Source organism: Pan troglodytes, chromosome 7 (assembly GCF_028858775.2).
Source record: "Pan troglodytes isolate AG18354 chromosome 7, NHGRI_mPanTro3-v2.0_pri, whole genome shotgun sequence".
NCBI lineage: Eukaryota > Metazoa > Chordata > Mammalia > Primates > Hominidae > Pan > Pan troglodytes.
In genome coordinates, this window is record NC_072405.2 from 121,241,289 (window position 1) to 121,263,101 (window position 21,813).

General features: G+C 33.3%; 1 long non-coding RNA gene across 2 annotated transcripts in view; it reads right to left on the reverse strand.

Annotated features, from left to right (window-relative positions):
* Window positions 1-590: 590 nt before the first annotated feature.
* The window catches only part of LOC104007728 (uncharacterized), a 56,965-nt gene continuing 35,742 nt past the window's right edge, over window positions 591-21,813 (reverse strand). Inside the window, exon 6 of one of the 2 annotated variants that reach the window (XR_008536807.2) lies at window positions 591-2,540. This is a non-coding gene — a long non-coding RNA (uncharacterized LOC104007728). The remainder of the gene's footprint in view (window positions 2,541-21,813) is intronic. The other variant, XR_008536806.2, reaches the window with a different exon arrangement.

Here is a 21,813-nt window from a genome sequence, read left to right on the forward strand (position 1 = left end):
ATTTCACTGTTTCACAAAAGCATTATTGTGAAATAAATATTGACATTGTTTTCTCTTCTCATTATTTTTAATGTCCCATGGTCAGAAAACCTCCATGACTAATGCCACCTTACGCATTGCATTTAGTGTTGGCTTTTAAACTTGTTCATTTAAAATTGAAAGTGCTGATTTTAGCCATGCCTTCTTCAATTCTAGACCTTATATGCACTGAAAAGAGAAAATTTGGGGAAAATTCAGACAGTTTAATGTCATATATCCCATATGCCAATAGGTGCCACCATTGCACTGTGACAACCCTTTATGCTGTGGTAACAAAGAAAATTTAAGTATGAAATAATTAAATATAATTTGGGGGATATATGCAGCACTTAGTTTTTTCTCTCCCCTTGCAATAGAAATGGAAAATTAATTTTTCATGGAAGAAAATTTCTTGCTGTTATTCCATGTAGTTGATGTTACTAATATAACCAAAAATGTTGCTAGACAACATTCCTGCGAGTATTCTAAACTTTTACAAACCCCAATTTTTTGCTATTAAACAAAAACTAAAAGAAAATAAGCAAAACAAAGCAAAGGCCCACATCAGATTTATGTCTCATGTCTGTATTTACAAGTCTTTCTCTGAAAGTCTTTCAAAATTAATCTCTTGCTTAAATTTTACCATAGAAATGTAGTAATACTGTATAAAGTAATTTAATGATGTCACATGAAGTGTCTATTTAAAAAGCCATAAGGTCATCAGACATGAAACTCAAACTTTATGTAGAGAGAAACAATAGGCAATCATTAAAAGTAATTTTCTCTTTTGTGTTAGTGAATACATTCAGTTTACAATTTGCTGTCCATTGTATTCAAATATAACATTCCTATTACCCTCATTGCATTTTCTTACAATTTCTGATAAAATTAATTTGTCATTTATAGTTTTATTCTTCCAGAAAAATTCTACATACTGCCTTCTAATTAGTGGTTTGTGCTATCATTAGTGATATTCATCTTTCTTCTGTTTTTATAGAAAATAATCTCAGCTGACATAGAAATTTCTCCAAAATAAACTTAATCTGAATGCCCCGTTCCAGGTTAATTTTCCTACCCTTCGAACTTAACTGAAGCATACTTATGAGAGACTTATTTTAATAGAGTGAGCAAAAGTATATTCTATACTATTTCCTGCTTCAATTTTATGGAACCTTAATCAACGTTGCTCAAATTTGTATGCTCATGTATTTTTTAAAATTCTCTCTATAGAAACATGGGCATAATTTCCTCTGAATACCATTTTAGAAATGGCAACAAAATTCAGAGTACTGTTAAATATAACAACACCATCTTTATCAGCTTTTAGTACATATCATAGCTCAGTAAAATTTTGTGATGTTGGAAAATGTAAGAAATATGTTTGCAGCTGGGCGTGGTGGCTCAAGCCTCTAATCCCAGCACTTTGAGAGGTCGAGGCGAGGGTATCACCTGAGGTCGGGAGTTCGAGACCACCCTGACCAACGTGGAGAAACCCCGTCTCTACTCAAAATACAAAATTAGCCGGGCATGATAGCACACACCTGTAATCCCAACCACTTACAAGGCTGTGTCAGGAGAATCACTTGAACCCGGGAGACAGAGGTTGCCGTGAGCCAAGATCGCACCATTGCACTCCAGCCTGGACAACAAGAGCGAAACTCTGTCTCAAATATATATATATGTTTTATATATAAAACATATATATATAGTTTGCTTCATAAAGAATTATGAAGATAGACTTTTCCATGAGTTGTGAAATTTTATTGGAGTTTTCATCTGTCTTTTGACCAAGATTTTACTCTTAAAGAAGGTTATATATTATTATTGGAATGCTAAGCCATCTAGTTCTTACCTCTCTAATTAGCTTACTTCCTATTTTGCTATTGATATTTTCAAACTCACTTGTTTGAAATGTATTTATCTTCAGGGTTCTGAAAGTTTCCACACATGCATACTAGGGGCAGAGATATTTACTTTCTTCATGAAAATCAAGTATTTTGGATGAAATTTAAGTTTTTATGAAAAATAACAACTTTTTCCTCTTTCTCAAAAAAACAAAAAAGAAACCTCCCAACACTAATGGTAGGAACCTTGGGGGAAAAAATGACAAAGCAACTGCTAGCTATTCCACTAAAAGAGCAGAACAATGGGCTATCCTGTAGGCTAATCAAGGAATTTATGCCATTACCAAAGCAAAGAGACTGCCAGACTTTGCTTGTGGTAGACTAAGACAACAGAATATTTTTTGTTTGTTTGTTTCATTCTTCTATGTTTTGAGTGGAAGATTAAAATGCAATTTTCTTGTTTCAATTCCACACCATGTAATACGTCTATGCTAGGGAATGGAGATGAGAAAATAACTTTTTTTTTTTTTTTCAGTTTGTAAGACATCAATGCATACAGAACCATGGCCAGGCAGGGCAGAAAGGACTTTTAATTACACAGAGCTCCTTCAGTTTCAGCCAGATATTATAACTCACGGCGTTGTTAATTTTCTTCCTTAGGAATGATTAGTGTTCTTTCTGTGGAGGAAGGGTATAATGGGTACACTCAGATCCAGACTTTAGGTAGAAGAGGTCATCATAGCAATTACTGAACTATGCCCAGTATCTATTCTCTCTTTCCCTCCCTCTCTCTCCCTCTCTCTTTCTGTTTGTGTGTATGCCTCTCTTTCCCCTCCCTCATTCTTGTTTGTTTGGGGCGTGTGTGTGTACTTGGAGGGGCCGTAGCTGCTCATCAGAAGGCTGCATTTCTTAATTTCCTTTGCAGCTCATTTTAGCCATATGGCTTAGTTCATGCCTGAAGTATGAGAGTGAAAGTGATGTGAACAAATATCTGGGTAATTTCCTGGAAGTTACTTATTATAGACTTAATCCACACTCATAATTGGAGCACCTTGACAATCCACATTGCCAAGAATGGTAGAACCATAGCATCAGTTGGACACTTATTTTTTTACTAGTATGCATGAGAAAAATAGTATCTGTCTTTGATAACCCTCTGCAATTTAGTTTGTCTTCTAACACTTTAGTCACTGTACCTCCAATAATACAAGTATGGTGCTATAATTTTTCATATGCTATTGCTTTCAAGTAGTTAATATTTTATTTACGACTTTTAATAAACAAGCAAAATTGGCTTATACTATTCTCCTCTCATTCTTATCTGTTTTTGAAATTATCATTTGGTTCAACCTGAGAAAGCAAATTAGAATAAAAAAATTATCATTTGGTTAGTTTAATAATGTACATGTAGATATTGTATTTAAAAATAGAAAGCAAATTTAGTCATTTTCTATGACTGAAATACATGATTTTTTCATGTATCATGCACTAAGGTTCACATTCTTATTTTCTTATGAATATAAGGCAAGCTGTTTTAGAACTTGTTATTTTTCAGTCAACAAGTCATAAAGAATATTTCTGGTGAATTAAATTCAAGAACATCAGAATGCGCAGACTTTCTGGAATAGTGTGCATCAGTGCTAACCAAGAAATGTTTCTGAAGTACTAGAGATAATTATCTTACTTACTTTGTGAATCTGGAGGTATTAAATTTAGATCATTTAAAATAAGTGGTCGGAATCATATCAAAATATCCAGAAAATTCTTTATTTTATTATATTTTATTTATTTATTTATTTATTTTACCAATGTTCATAGCGACTCTATTTTGAAAACAGCGACACGGTGGAAACAACCCAAATGTCCATCAGTTGATGAATACATAAACAAAATGTGATATATCCATATCGTAGAATATTATTCAACCATAAAAAGCAATGAAGTACTGATAAATGCTACAACATGGATGAACCTTGAAAACATTATGCTAAGTGAAACAAGTCAGATACAAAAGGCCATGTATTGTATAATTCCATTTATACCAGATATCCAGAATAAGCAATAGAAGAAGAAAAGCTAAATATTGAGCTCTTGCCACATGCCAGGTACTGTCTGAAATTCTTTATTTTTTTAATTTTTTTATTACACTTTAAGTTTTAGGGTACATGCGCACAATGTGCAGGTTTGTTACATATGTATACATGTGCCATGTTGGTGTGCTGCACCCATTAACTCGTCATTTAACATTAGGTATATCTCCTAATGCTATCCCTCCCCTCTCCTCCCACCCCACGACAGGCCTCAGTGTGTGATGTTCCCCTTCCTGTGTCCATGTGTTCTCATTGTTCAATTACCACCTATGAGTGAGAACACGCGGTGTTTGGTTTTTTGTCCTTGTGATAGTTTGCTGAGAGTGATGGTTTCCAGCTTCATCCACGTCCCTACCAAGGACATGAACTCATCCTTTTTATGGCTGCATAGTATTCCATGGTGTATATGTACCACATTTTCTTAATCCCGTGTATCACTGTTGGACATTTGGGTTGGTTCCAAGTCTTTGCTATTGTAAATAGTGCTGCAATAAACATACGTGTGCAAGTGTCTTTATAGCAGCATGATTTATAATCCTTTGGGTATGTACCCAGTAATGGGATGGCTGGGTCAAATGGTATTTCTAGTTCTAGATCCCTGAGGAATCGCCACACTGACTTCCACAACGGTTGAACTAGTTTACAGTCCCACCAACAGTGTAAAAGTGTTCCTATTTCTCCACATCCTCTCCAGCACCTGTTGTTTCCTGACTTTTTAATGATCGCCATTGTAACTGGTGTGAGATGGTATCTCCTTGTGGTTTTGATTTGCATTTCTCTGATGGCCAGTGATGATGAGCATTTTTTCATGTGTCTGTTGGCTGCATAAATGTCTTCTTTTGAGAAGTGTCTGTTCATATCCTTTGCCCACTTGTTCATGGGGTTGTTTTTTTCTTGTAAATTTGTTTGAGTTCATTGTAGATTCTGGATATTAGCCCTTTGTCAGATGAGTAGATTGCAAACATTTTCTCCCATTCTGTAGGTTTCCTGTTCACTCTGATGGTAGTTTCTTTTGCTGTGCAGAAGCTCTTTAGTTTAATTAGATCCCATTTGTCAATTTTGGCTTTTGTTGCCATTGCTTTTGGTGTTTTAGACATGAAGTCCTTGCCCATGCCTATGTCCTGAATGGTATGGCCTAGGTTTTCTTCTAGGGTTTTTATGGTTTTAGGTTTAACATTTAAGTCTTTAATCCATCTTAAATTAATTTTTGTATAAGGTGTAAGGAAGGGATGCAGTTTCAGCTTTCTACATATGGCTAGCCAGTTTTCCCAGCACCATTTATTAAATAGGGAATCCTTTCCCCATTGCTTGTTTTTCTCAGGTTTGTCAAAGATCAGATAGTTGTAGATATGTGGCATTATTTCTGAGAGCTGTGTTCTGTTCCATTGGTCTATATCTCTGTTTTGGTACCAGTACCATGCTGTTTTGGTTACTGTAGCCTTGTAGTATAGTTTGAAGTCAGGTAGCGTGATGCCTCCAGCTTTGTTCTTTTGGCTTAGGATTGACTTGGCAATGCAGGCTCTTTTTTGATTCCATATGAACTTTAAAGTAGTTTTTTCCAATTCTGTGAAGAAAGTCATTGGTAGCTAGATGGGGATGGCATTGAATCTATAAATTACTTTGGGCAGTATGGCCATTTTCACGATATCGATTCTTCCTACCCATGAACATGGAATGTTCTTCCATTTCTTTGTATCCTCTTTTATTTCATTGAGCAGTGGTTTGTAGTTCTCCTTGAAGAGGTCCTTCATGTCCCTTGTAAGTTGGATTCCTAGGTATTTTATTCTCTTTGAAGCAATTGTGAATGGGAGTTCACTCATGATTTGGCTCTCTGTTTGTCTGTTATTGGTGTATAACAATGCTTGTGATTTTTGCACATTGATTTTGTATCCTGAGACTTTGCTGAATTTGCTTATCAGCTTAAGGAGATTTTGGGCTGAGACGCAGGGGTTTTCTAGATATACAATCATGTCATCTGCAAACAGCATATATAGTTAATGTTTTTGAGTTATACTTTCAATAAAAAATTACTTGCCACTAATTAAAAATAACAGTAAAGCAACTGTTCTGATCAAATAATGACATGTTTATTTTAAGACATATTTAATAGCCTGGTGAATTAATACATTATTTATACCCAGCAACTACCATTTCACTTTTTCACAAATGTTACTAGATTGGGGAAAATTAAGAATAATAAATTAGTAAATAATCTCAACTATATTTCAGAGTAAATAATCTCAACTTACTCTATTTCAGATACATAATTTATATTAGCAATATTTGACTATTCAAAAATAAGTTGGAAATTTTTGTTTGGAACTATATCTAAATTCTACTACAAAAGCATATTGAGCAAGTTATCATTTGTTGCGGGAAGTAAAATTTGTTTATCATGTTTTGTAATAAAAGCAGTATTGAAAACATGTCATTAAATAATTCATATATGTTTTTCTCAGTATGGGCCAGCTCAGAAAATGGTCTAGGCAAAATGAAATCACATTCAAATTTCTGAAAACATACTTATAAGCTATTTCTTGTCTCTAGAGCATTATATATGTCCACAATTGTATAACTATTTTATAAGTAAAAATGAATCATGCAAATAAATATTATAGTTATCTTCTAAAACTAATATAGTTTGTCGCTGGCTTACATGTGTCACATACTCTATTTCCTTTGAGAATTGCCAAAAAAAGACATTTAAATGGAAGCTTAAACGTTGAATATCTGCACATACTAAATGTAAGTTACAAGGATATTCATTTAACTGTGATTTTTAAATTCCTATCTACATTGTCTCTGAAGATCCGAGTGAATGAAACAATTAAAAATAGGGTAATCTCATAAAAAGCACTATATTCAACAGAGTGTGATGGAACCATTAAATAAAACCATCTTACTGTGGAGTTATGATGTACCAACATTTACTGATTTAAGTAGACAATGCCTTATTGCCATGGGCAAGAATGTAAGAGTTTTCTGGTTAACAAAATGTCTATAAAATATTAATAATACTTTTTGAAGCATAATCTATTCACTAAAGCCAAAAAGTATATGCATCCTATGAGGTTTTACATTATTTCTATATTTTGAAATACCTAATTCCACGCTTTAATATGTACAGGCAGTTCAATGATACTTGAATGTATGCTACAATCTAGGCACTGTGATCAGTACTGGAGTTAGGAAAAAACGTAAGATGCTTTTTTTTTTCTGCAGTCAGGGAACTTATTTTTGAAAAGTCGCCAGTGCTGTAAATATATGTTTGCATATTGTTTCATACATTATAAAGTAATCTCACATTTAACCTATTTGACTCTAAAAAAAATTTCCTGTGGTTCATAATAATCATTCCCATTTACAAACACAGTCATTCAGATTCTGACAATAAAAGTATAAGTTTACAATAACTTTCAAGAAACATGCAAATACATACATTTGCATGTTGGTTTTATTTCTAAATTCAGTGTTATTATTACTTCGTCACACTACTTTCATTTTAGTAAAAAACAGAGACTCAAATCCATCAAAACACCGGCCAATGTCATATCCTGTATGGAAAATGAGGAACATGAAATCTGTTCTTAAAACCACCAATTCAGGAATATGTTCATTACTACATGGCCTCCTAAGTTTACTGACAAACCTAATATTATATGTCTAACTAGGTCTGCCATAGAGATGGCTAAGAATTTTATTTATTTTTTAAATAACTCAAAATTAAAACAAGATCAAAAGTTACTTAGATTCATCCTGTCCATTCTTTTCCATCAGTTCAGTGGACTCACTTGATTTCCATGTTGGATTTCCATCTCTTCCTTGTGTATTTTAGTTATTTTTTTGAGTATGCGAAATATTAACCATTTATGAAAACATTCTTTATAACAACGTATACATACACATTCACTTTTGACCATAAAAAATATTGTAAGGAGGCCGGATGCAGGGGTTCACGCCTGTAATCCTAACACTTTGGCAGGCTGAGATGGATGGATCACGAGGTAAGGAGTTTGAGACCAGCCTGACCAACATAGTGAAATCCCATCTCTACTAAAATAAATAAATAAAAACAAAATTAGCTGTGTCTGGCAGTGTGTGCCTGTAATCCCAGCTACTCAGGAGGCTGAGGCAGGAGAATCGCATGAACCTGGGGGGCAGAGGTTTCAGTAAGCTGACATTGTGCCATTGCACTCCAGCCAGGACAACAGTGCAAGACTCTGCCTCAAAAAAAAAAAAAAAAATATATATATATATATAGTATAGTAAGCAGTCTATCAAATTAAGTTAAAAATGTTACAGGTGGTCAATTGGTTGTTGTTATCTTTATGCTCACCAATATAATTTATTCTTTGGATACCATTTGTATCCTCACCAACTTCAAATATTCTATATCTATTTCTGCATTCATTATATGATTCCATATATATACTCTATTTTCTCTGTTTAAGGCACCCATTAGTCCTACCTCTTTTATGAAAGCCTTTCAAAATGGCTATGTATTTATCTCTCTCTTCTTAACATGAAGCAGATAAAATGTGACTCAGCATATATTAAGGAATTATTTTAGATCTTTTTTTCTTAAGTTTTTTATCTGGAAAGAATTTCAGATGATGATCAAAAATTTTGCAAAATCAATTAAAACAATTCTGCTCCTGCATATATATCCTGGAATTTAAAATAAAAGTAGAAAGAAAATAACAAAGCAAAACAAAAAGAAACAGTTCTAGTTACTTGTATATCATATTTTTAAAAACTTATTACAAAACCACAGTACAAATATGAAAGCCGGAAACATAACATAGATACAATACTATAATCTCTAGACTTAATTTACTTTTAACAGTTGTTTTACAAGTGTACTTTTTGTTGTCTAGGATTAAATCTAGTTGTCATGCTTTTTAATTCTCCTTTATTTTTTGTTTTCCCAGTCTTTTAAAAAATATTATGATTTTTACATTTTTGAAAATATTGGCCACTTATTTTGTAGAATTTGAACTTGTGTGATATTTCTTAGTTATTATTTCTCAGGGCATCATATCAGCAGGCACAAGGCATCAGATGTGCCATTGTTAGTTGTGTTAATTTTGTTATTTGGTTATGGGGTTGTCCACTAAGTTTCTCCACTGTTAACAACATTTTTACTTTAACTAAAAATATGTTTTGCTGAGATTCTTTGAAATTTTTCTCTTACCATAATTTTCAATTATTTTTACCATCCATTGATAAAATTCATGTTATACCTATTACCATAATGTTTGTCAAATGGTGGTTTTTTATTTATACTATATTTTACATTAGTTGTAATACTACTATAATAAAGAAATTTCCTTTATTTTTTTAAAAAAAAGTATGCATTACATTGCTCATGTACATTAGTGTAGATTCATGAATTCTGATTTTATTTTTTGTGTAATACTCTAGTATGGACCATTATCTTTTGTGGCTCATATTGTCTCATGTTTGGTTGGACATTATGAACCTCTTAAATTGATTTTCTATCTATTACACATCTTCATCATGCTTTGAATACTTTCATACGTTTTGGGACCATTCTTATATTGGTTCTAGTTCCATTTTGAACATTTGTATGCTACTCCTGCAATTATCCATTTCTCCAATGAGTCTGGTTTCTAATTCTGGAGATGGAAATTCACAAAATAATATCCAGGTCTTAGATATACTCATTGAGTTGTCACTACTTATCGGTCTTCTCAGGGGATAGAGATAAATGCATCACACATGCATACACACACACACACACACACACACACACACACACACATCTCTCTCTCTCTCTCTCCCCCACCTCCCCTCCCTCCACCTGAGTTCACACTGACACCTGGTCCACAAGGTTTATTTTAGCCTTCATTTTTTAATTTTTATCTGCTTTATCTGACAGTGAAAAATCTACCTCTTATTATCCACATTTTGTTTGTTTAATTCTAGAATATAGATAAAATAGTTGTGGAATTGCTAATCTATACCCCATGCAAAGCAAGCTACTTACTGCAACAACACAGTTGCTTATAGTTCTTTCTTTTAGTTTTATCAGATATAGAGAAAATACCATTTTCCAAAGTTACTTAAGTTAGTTCTTTTCTTCACTACCTCCACTCTCTTTTGTGTGCAATTATGATATGCATTTGTACTATGTTAGGTTCATTTGCTTTTGTGTGTTTTTCATTTTGGATCCTCTTCTCCAACTTGATTTTAATTATTGTTCTTTGAGCCTGTGAAACTAACCATTATAGGCTTTAGTTTTAAAATATTGATAGGCCTCTTACATTTGTTTTTGCCTTATTTCTCTGGCCATTATAAACTTATTGAAGATAGAGATCAGAGAGATTTCATATAAGTTCTTTTCTCCGAAGTGCTTGGGAAACATACAGACTTTGATAACCACTTATTTCTTAATGATTACAAACAGAAGAGAAATCTGAGTATCTTCACTATTTTCTCACAATAATTTCATGAACAAAACCAAGAGTAGAGATAGGTAATTTAAGGAATGGCACAGTCTTGGAACAAACTGCTTTGCATTCAAATCTTAGCTCCGAAACATAATAGCTTTGTAACCTGGATGCAGTAAAATGACATATTTGAACTAGTTTTCCCTTCCATTAAAATGCAGATACTGTTAATTGTGATAATGGAATATGATAACGTATAAAAAGGTATCTCTCAGGAACTGCTGTTTGGTAACATATCAGATCTTACATATGAAATAAACATATGTGCTGTGTTCTTACAACCACGTGATTGTTACTCATAATATGTTTAGCAAAGTGTGTTGCAATAGAAGTGGGGGACTATATGCATTTTTTTCTTAAAAAAAGTCCTTTCAAAATTGTTACCAAAAGAAAATCGAAAGCTCTTTCAATCTGTCAAAAGATTTTCTATTGCAAATGGCCACCTATTAATCTAAAGATGAATTTAAATAATATCCAACATAATAATAGAGGAAAAGGCTATAATTTAGAAGTAAAAGAATATTCTAATCTAATGATCACTTATTTTTTTCTCATAAAATTGACTCCTACACTATTAAAGGTCAAGTCCATGTTTGTACAAAGGAGCTTTTTAAACAAACACTAAAGAGGATTTTCCAACCCTTTAAATTGTTAAATCAAGAGATATAATTTTTCATACAATAACAAGGCTTTTAACTAATACTATGACAGTTAATGATAATCTTCCTACAACTAATATCAGACCAAATATCCAGTTTATCATTCATTCATTTGTGAATTCAGCCATTTCTTATGGAGTTTTCACTACCTGTGAGGCATTGACTTAATTCATTGTGGTATAGAAATGAAAGGCATTGTCCATGACCTACATACTACTGAGGAGGGTATATATGTCAGGGTATTCTTACATACAAATTATCTGTATAGCATATCTTTTCAAAGTTACATAGATATAACAGAATTAAATCAATGTTTTCTTTTTATTTTTTTAATACAAATAATGGATTCCTTACAGTAGGTAATAGGTAAAAACACTTAGAAAAACTCGCAACAATTAACTCTGCAATTTAATATAATAATGGACTCAAGCTTGAAAACTGCTGATCAGATAACTTAGGTGGAGATGTTTCTTAACCTGGGTAAACTTAAACAATATTATGTTTCATTATTGTTACAGCTTCTATTTAAGAATTGACTTTCTGTACATTGATAGTAGATTAATTTCCCAATGTTTTTCTCTGTTACAGAGAGATAGAGAAAAGAGTAGAGTGAGAAAAATATTGTGTAAGGTCCTCATGGGAAAGTTTGCTTATTTTCAAGTCAAAACCTCACTTTGGAATGTTGACACAAATAGTATTGACCAAGAAGGCCTTAACATTGTTTCTCTCAGTTTGGCTAAACTTTAGACAGGTTTCTTCCTGACTGTACGCCCGTGAACTCCCAAACATCTACTTGCAGAAAACTTGCAATTATGAACACTTTCTTTGCCCCTTTAAGATGTACTTCTTATTCTAGTCTCTGGACAGTTCTACAACCCAGAAACCCCTTTCTCAAGGAAGATACTGCTATACTTGTCATTTGTGACTGGCTTATTGCACTTAGCTTAATGGTATCCAGGTTCATCCATGTTGTCAGACCTGGAAGAATTTCCTTCTTTCTAAGGTTGAATAATATTTCACTGTATGCATATGCTACATTTTCTTTATATAAGATATCTAAAATAGTCAAACTCATAGAAGGGAGTAGAATGGTTGTTGCTGGGGGCTTGAGGGAGGAGGAAAGTGGAAGGTGTTTAATGGGTATAAAGTTCCAGTTAGATAAGATAATAAGCTCTAGAGATCCGCTGTACAGCCTGGTGACTATACTTAACAACACTATATTATACACTTAAAAACTTTGTCAAGAGGGAAGATCTTGGGTTAAGTGTTTGTAACACACACACACACACACACACATAAACATATACACACAGACATGCAAAAACAACAAGAAAAAATACTTACACAAGAAAGAGCATGGAGAAGCTCTTGGAGGTTATGGATATGATTATAACCTTAATTGTGGTAATGGATTCATAGGTATATACATATGTTCAAATTATCAAATTGTAGCCATTAAATATGTGCAGTTTTTTTTTTTAAATCTATTATAGCTCAACAAAGCTCTAAGAAAGAAAGAGCCCCTGTCGTCAATTATGCAAGGGAGTGTAGAAGCCTTTTGTAAACAATCAGCCATTACGCAATATAGATGGCCTGATCACTTTGAACAAGCTCCGCCCTAATGTCCTCCAGTATTTTTCCAGTAGCTCATAGCACTTAAAATCTCTTTTGTTACATATACTATTGTTTTAAAATGTGAACAATTACAAAAATCTATGGAGTAAATTTTTAATCATCTTTCAACCACCTTTTTCACTCTCACTCAAAATTTGATGATTATTTATTAGAATTACTTCAATATTTTTACATACATGCAAACATACAATAAAATAGTTTTGATTCATTTATTATTTGTTCAGAATGAAATTATGTTTCATTGTGTTCTACTTTTTTACTCAGTTAACATTATATTTTGAAGATATTCTAGGTTGAAGCACAAAGACATACTTTATTATTTTAATCTTTTCTATAATACCAAATTGTCTAAATTGGCCACAGATATTTTAAGCATCCTTCTAGTGCTCAATATTTAGTAAGTTTTTTTAATTTTACTTTTCCATAAGTTATTGGGGTACAGGTGGTATTTTGTTACATGAGTAAGTTCTTTAGTGGAGATCTGTGAGAACCTGGTTCACCCATCACTCGAGCAGTATACACTGCACCATATTTGTTGTCTTTTATCCCTACCCCCCTCCCACTCTTTTCCCCAAGACCCCAAAGTCCATTGCATCATTCTTATGCCTTTGCGTCCTCATAGCTTAGCTCCCACATATCAGTGAGAACATACAATGTTTGGTTTTCCATTCCTGATTTACTTCAGTTAGAATAATAGTCTCTAAGCTCATCTAGGTCATTGCAAATGCTGTTAATTCATTCCTTTTTATGGCTGAGTAGTATTCCTAACTGTGAGATAGATATATATATATATATATATATATATATATATATATATATATATATATATACACACACACATACACACACACACACATGCACACACACACATATATGATATATATGATGTATATGATGTTATCTTCTATAACTTTTATAGTTTCAGTTCTTAGGTTTAAGTCCTTAATCCATTTTGAGTTGATTTTGTATAATGTCAGAGATGAGGATCCAGTTTCATCCTTCTGCATGTGTCTAGCCAGTTATCCCAGCACCATTTTGAGAAAAGGGAGTCCTTTCTCCACTTTATGTTTTTGTTTGCTTTGTCGAAGATCAGTTGGCTGTAAGTATTTGGGTTTATTTCTGGGCTCTCTATTCTGTTCCATTGGTCTATGTGCCTATTTTTATACCAGTACCATGCCATTTTGGTGACTATGACCTTATTGTATAGTTTGAAATCAGATCTTCAACATAGTACTGGAGGTCTTAGCCAGAGCAATCTGACAAAAGAATGAGATAAAGGGCATCCAAATCAGTAAAGAGGAAGTCAAACTGTCCCTGTTTGCTGGCGATATGATTGTTTGCCTTGAAAACCCTAAGGACTCCTCCAGAAAGCTGCTAGAACTGACAAAATAATTCTGCAAAGTTTCCAGATACAAGATGAATGTACACAAATCAGTAGCTCTTCTACTACATCAATAGTGACCAGAGAATCAAGCCAAGAACTCAACCTCTTTTACAATAGCTGCCAAAAAAATAAAAATAAATAAAATACCTAGGCATATACCTAACAAAGGAGTCAAAATACCTCTACAAGGAAAACCACAAAACACTGCTAAAAGATATAATAGATGACACAAACAAATGGAAACACATCCCATGCTCACTGATGGGTAGAATCAATATTGTGAAAATGACCATATTGCCAAAAGCAAGCCACAAATTCAATGCAATCTCCATCAAATACTACCATCATTCCTCACAGAGTTAGAAAAAACAATTCTAAAATTCATATGGAACCAAGAAAGAGCCTGCATAGCCAAAGTAAGACTAAACAAAAAGAACAAATTGGGAGGCATCACACGACCTGATTTTAGTAAGTTTTTGAATGTTTCTGAACACGTAAGAAATAGTCTCAGTTTATTACAACATCTAAGCAATATATTCATTCCCCATGGATTTTAAAGAACACAAAACTCACTTCCCTTTTCTATTTGTGTATTATTGTATTATAATCATGCAGTTTTATTTACTGTGACTCTCAAATACGTTTTGAAAACTAATAATATGACTTTTCCGTCATCATTTAAAATTAAATTTCTATTTTTAGCTTTGTTTGTTGCATACTATTTACACTTCGCAATCAAGCCATTTTAGATTTTCTACAGCCATACTTACTGTCACATAAATCTTTTTCCCTTCATATTTCTATCATTTATTGTTAGATGTGTTTCAAAGACACTTAATTAATTGTATAAAAAATATGATTGTTTTTAACTTTTGTGTGTGTTTAATGACTCATTCTAAAGACAAGAGGCTACAATTACCTTGAAAAACAGTAAGATAAGTTTTATAAAAAGATCAAAAATTAATTATATTAATATAGTATCCAACAGTTAGTAGGTGGTTTAGAAAACATCTAGATATTTCCTCTACTTAATAAATAAGTCTGTTGGGGGGGAATATTTGCAAACCACACAAATTAGTTAATATCTGGTAATTAGTTCTTATCCAAAATATATAGGGAACTCAATTCAATACCAAGAAAACAATCTGATTTAAAAATGAGCAAAGGACATGAATATACATTTATCCAAAGAAGACAGACAAAAAGCCAAAAGGTATCTAAAAAAATTCACAACATAAGTAATTATCAGGAAAATCCTAATTAAAACCACAATGAGATATCACTTAATACCTGTTAGAATGGCTATTGTCCAAAAGACAAAAGATTACAAGTTAGAAGAGGATGTAGAGAAAAGAGAATCCATATACAAAACTGTTAGTCATAATGTAAATTAGTACAATCATTATGAAAAATATAGTATAATGGTTCCCAAAAAAAATTAAAAGTAGAACTACCATATGACCCAGAAACCCCAGCACTGGGTAGTTACACAAAGGAAATGAAATTAGTATGTCAAAGCACTATCTGCTTTCCCATGTTCTTGCATCATTATTCACATATTTTCCATACTTAATAAATAAATATGTTCTATGTCTGTGATAGGTTATGACTTCTCTTAGAAAATGCATTCCATTTTACAGGAGTCAGTTATACATTTCCCAAAACTGCTAGACGTTTATTTTTTTCTTTTGTTTGAACTCACATCTTCATTTCAATATTTTATATTTCTGGGATATAGCCCAGATTCCAAGAACTTAGATAAGAAATTTTGCTTTACTCCTAACTTAGTGATTTCCTTTCATGTTTTTAATTCATAAGTTATTTACTTTTCCTATCATGAGGCATCACGTTTAAAAAAATGTATTTCTATAACATAATAATAATTTGTGCTTTTTGTAGGAGTATAAAAATTATGAGTAATGGCTTGATAAGAAATATGAAAATATTTTGGATTTCATGAAAAATACAAGCTATGTGAAAATAACAATACCTGTGAAAGCCTAATTTTGTTTTTATTTAAAATATTTTTATTGCAATGATATATCAAAAAGAGAGTGTTCATTTGCAAACATTGTTAAAATTGGTTATAGAGCCTTGATTAATTGAACTGGTTAGCCGCTTTATTTTCTTTGGATATTTCTAGTGTTTAGCTATGAAGTTATAGTCATATTTATATTTGCATATAGTCATATTTATTTTGCTACATAATTGCCTAAGGTTTGGGTGTTAATTACACTGTTGAAACTAAACATTCTTCTTTCTGCAGCATACCAACTTTCTCTTGTTTGGAGTTTCAGTCCCTAGTGTTTTTAGAAACAATGCTGCTTCTCCTCATGGTCATTTGGAAGACAAATTTAGAGATGACATAATTTGTTTTTGATTGCAGTAAACTAAATTAGTCTGTTTCTGACAGAGCCTCTCAGGAGACTGCAGCTATGAAGTCAGAATTCTTAGTCCAGATTAATCTCTTTCAGCAGTAAACGTAAAACATGATAATATTTCAAAGTTATATTTGGCACATGACATTCCAGTGGTTGATTATAATTGGATCTGCATTGCTGATATATTGCAAAGACTGATTACACACATGAATAGTGTTATTTTATTGTTATTTTGAAAATTTGGTGAAACAAAAGAATCCTAGTATATAATAACTAAAAAACATATAAATAACTAGAATTTTGAGACTCATATTAGCTGAATTGCCAAATACCAGAATGTGTGGCAGAAGTGAAAGTAATATTTGTTGCTTTTTCTTCCAAATTTTTTTTCACACTATTATGCCTTGCTGGAAAACAATGGTATCTTGTTTTGATGATTAGTCAAAAATATTCAATACCATGGCCTAAGATAGGAAGCACTAAAGTAACTTTTTCTGGAAAAGTAGAATGTGAACTCATCCCTGGAGAACTAAAAAATTTGGACACATGAGGCAAATAAGTGGTGGGGACCATTACATAAATAAATAGCTAAATTTGAGGAAGCTCTTTAGAAATATATAGAATTGTGTTTCAGATTAATGTGTCCCTTTGTAGTGGAAACTTTGAGTGACAGTTTAGAGAATATGCTACCTTAGAAATTCTACTATTGGCTTATAGTCTGTTCTTTGGCTTGTAGGCTTCCATGCCTAGTTTTTCAGCATCTTCTATTTTATTTTTCAGATGTAAAACACTGAAACACAAAATATGGAAAGAAAGAGACTGAAAAATACCCAAATTGAATAATAAAAGTTCAAGAGGCTTTTGTGTGTAAATTTGGCTTGGTGAACGTAGAAGAAAAACAAATGTTTCCTGTTACCAAACCAAAGTATTAATAACTAGAAGGCTTGTGCTATCTCAACGGAGTGATATTGGTCAATGATTTCAAAATTTCACATTTCATAAGCTAAATTTTTGGAGTTTGTATCTCAATATATGTGTATTTAATTACATTTGTAAATTACATGATATGCAGTAAACAAATTTATTATTTGCATTTAAAACAAAAATATAGTAATTGAAGAGCATGAAATTAAAAAAAAAACACAAAATTCCCCAAATTTCTGTTTGTTATACCAATGAATACACTCTAGGATGTATACATCACAACTTAGGAACTGCTTCTCTGGAGCATATCTCATAAACTTTACAAATTCGCATGCACAAGGGGCGCTCTGCTCCAGATGTTCCTTGGATGGGCAAAGGGAACAATTTCTTGTAAAATTCACATGGAGGATATTTTCTAATTAAGTACAGTTACCCTTGTTTGTGTCATTGAAATGACAAAGCACAGTAAGTAATGCAATTTATAACCAGATTGCGTTATTTTGTTAAAATGTGCAGAGGGTACATTTTAAAATATAGCTTCAACTAGAAACTATATATAGATGAGTATAGGGGTTAAAAGAAAGTCTGTCACCAGAGTACATTTTCATAACCACATGGTTATACTCAATAGAATTGGAAAGACTTAGCCGGGGGCGGTGGATCACGCTTGTAATCCCAGCACTTTGGGAGGCTAAGGTGGGCGGATCACGAGGTCAGGAGATCGAGACCATCCTGGATAACACGTCTCTATTAAAAATACAAAAAAAATTTGACGGGCATGGTGGCGGGCGCCTGTAGTCCCAGCTACTCTGGAGGCTGAGGCAGGAGAATGGCGTGAACCCGGGAGGCGGAGCTTGCAGCTTGCAGTGAGATGAGATTGCGCCACTGAACTCCAGCCTGGGTGACTCCGTCTCAAAAAAAAAAAAAAACACAAAAAGAATTGGAAAGGCTTATTATTTGTATATCTGTGATTGAGAATGATAAATATTATCCATAATTTCTGAAATGTTATTTATACTCAATTTCTAAAGAGGAAAGGATCACAGTGATATTAATTACTGAGTCTAGAAAATTTGCCATTCAATCTTTATTCCTGTAGGTTTTTTTTTTTTTTTCCGTTGTCTCACTTTGTTGCTGAGGCTGGAGTGCAGTGGCACCGTGTCGACTCACTGCAACCTCCGTCTCCTGGGTTCAAGCAATTCTCCTGCCTCAGCCTCCCGAGTAGCTGGGAATATAGGCACCCATCACCACACCTGGCTAGTTTTATATATATTTAGTAGAGATGGGGTTTCACCATGTTGGCCAGGCTGGTGTCGAACTCCTGATCTCAGATTATCCACCCACCTTGGCCTTCCAAAGTGCTGGGATTACAGGTGTGAGCCACTGCGCCTATCCATCTGTAGTTTTATAATATGATTTTTCTGTTCTTTTAAATTATTAGTTACATGGTTATGAACACAGTATGCTAAATATTTCAATCAGGAAGTAAATTCAAACAGTTATAATGAGTTTAAGTGTTAAAATTGCCCTGCAGTCTTATCAGTGACGTGATAATCAATTCTAGTTCATGAACCCTTGATTTCCACTATCCTATACAAATGCTATTAGCCACTAGAACATTTCCATCATCATAGCTCTTATCGAACAATACTGCTTTAGTACTTTTTAGAACTTTTTATTCCTTTTACTCAGTTTGTATTTCAATATTTGCTTTTCCCCCCATGCATTCTAAATTAGTTAATTTTTTTTAATTTTAATAATGTATTTTATTTAACCCAATATATCAAAAGCATTATTTCACATATAATTACTATAAAATTATTGAGGTGGTTACATTAATTTTTTCATACCTTTTCATACTAACTCACATACATTTTAAACTTACAGTACCTCTGAATTTGGACTGGCCATATTCCAAGGTTAAATAGCCAAATGCTGCCAAACACTACATATTGGACAGTACAGCTCTAACTATAGCATCTCTTAACTTTTCCCTTGGCATTTCAGTGAATTTACCTAAATTTTATTTTGAGAAGCTGAGAAATAAGATCTCATGGTCTCTGTCTATAAAGGAAACAGCTCAATAGAGTTGTGAAGATGTCCAATATATACAAAATCTTACATATCTCAGAACATTCAAAAAGAGTCAGACCTATCAAAATGGTATCAAGAAAGCAAAAGACTACAATGGGCAGATATTTAAAAAAAAATGCTAAGACTTTAAAAGTTTCATCATCATTGTTAACTTTATATTTTCTCTGCACTAACACTTTATCTGATGAGTTTTGAATCTCACATTTTAATTTTTCTGTGATTAAATTATAGGTTGGACATAATATATGCTAGACAGATAATGAGATACACAAGCAGCAGACTTACAAAATAAAAAGAACTAACTCCTACTAAGTTTATGACACACTATGCACTGTGCTAGGCACTTTCATATATTGTTTTATGTAACACTTGGCAACAACACCATGAATACTATTATTGACATTTAAAAGTGAGGAACAAAGAATTTAAGTAATTTCACCAAGTCTCATAGCCAACAGGTAAATGGTAGAGCCAGGATTTAGACCCAGAGGCAAAGTCTTCAAGTTGTCTTTTCTTTTTTTTTTAATTATACTTTAAGTTCTAGGGTACATGTGCACAACGTGCAGGTTTGTTACATATGTATACATGTGCCATGTTGGTGTGTTGTGCCCATTAACTTGTCATTTACATTAGGTATATCTCCTAATGCTATCCCTCCCCCTTCCTCCACCCCATGACAGGTCCCAGTGCGTGGTGTTCCCCTACCTGTGTCCAAGTGTTCTCATTGTTCAATTCCCATCTAAGAGTGAGAACATGCAGTGTTTGGTTTTTCGTCCTTGTGATAGTTTGCTGAGAATGATGGTTTCCAACTTCATCCATGTCCCTGCAAAGGACATGAACTCATCCTTTTCTATGGCTGCATAGTAGTCCATGGTGTATATGTGCCACATTTTCTTAATCCAGTCTATCGTCGATGGACATTTGGGTTGGTTCCAAGTCTTTGCTATTGTGAATAGTGCTGCAATAAACATACGTGTGCATGTGTCTTTATAGCAGCATGATTTATAATCCTTTGGGTATATACCCAGTAATGGGATGGCTGGGTCAAATGGTATTTCTAGTTCTAGATCCTTGAGGAATCACCACACTGTCTTTCACAATGGTTGAACTAGTTTACAGTCCCACCAACAGTGTAAAAGTGTTCCTATTTCTCCACATCCTCTCCAGCACCTGTTGTTTCCTGACTTTTTAATGATTGCCATTCTAAGTGGTGTGAGATGGTATCTCATTGTGGTTTTGATTTGCATTTCTCTGATGGCCAGTGATGATGAGCATTTTTTCATGTGTCTGTTGGCTGCATAAATGTCTTCTTTTGAGAAGTGTCTGTTCATATCCTTCACCCACTTTTTGATGAGGTTGTTTTTTTCTTGTAAATTTGTTTGAGTTCATTGTAGATTCTGGATATTAGCCCTTTGTCAGATGAGTAGATTGCAAACATTTTCTCCCATTCTGTAGGTTTCCTGTTCACTCCGATGGTAGTTTATTTTGCTGTGCAGAAGCTCTTTAGTTTAGTTAGATCCCATTTGTCAATTTTGGCTTTTGTTGCCATTGCTTTTGGTGTTTTAGACATGAAGTCCTTGCCCACGCCTATGTCCTGAATGGTATGGCCTAGGTTTTCTTCTAGGGTTTTTATGGTTTTAGGTCTAACATTTAAGTCTTTAATCCACCTTGAATTAATTTTTGTATAAGGTGTAAGGAAGGGATCCAATTTTAGCTTTCTACATATGGCTAGCCAGTTTTCCCAGCACCATTTATTAAATAGGGAACCCTTTCCCCATTTCTCTTTTTTGTCAGGTTTGTCAAAGATCAGATTGTTTAACAAGTGTTGCTAAATGCTTTCAAGAGACCACAACTTTGCTAGATGCTATGTATTGTCAAGTTTCTGTCAGAAAATTTTAAGACATGGTTCTTTTGTTCTGGCAATTTATATGTTATGAATAATCTCACTAACAGTCATTTTGTTAAATGTGTATTGATTTGATAAATATTATGTGTGATCCATAAAATGTATGCATATATTTCTAATTTATTTTGAATTAACTAGATAGACACATAAATTCACATATAGAGTGATGTTTTCTTTAGATGATAGTTTATATATAAAGGAGAGATGTGACTATAAGACTTCAGGTTACACTTGGTAGACAAGGGCATTAAGTTCTGACTAAAACCTGACCATGATGAGCTTCTTCATTGGAACTGATTAATGATAAGTCAAAGGATGCTGAGTAGCAAAGCAATTCAAGTACAGCATTAGAAGCAGAGAGAAAACAGAAAAAAGTGGAAAATGGTTTGTTGGTTTACTTTTTCA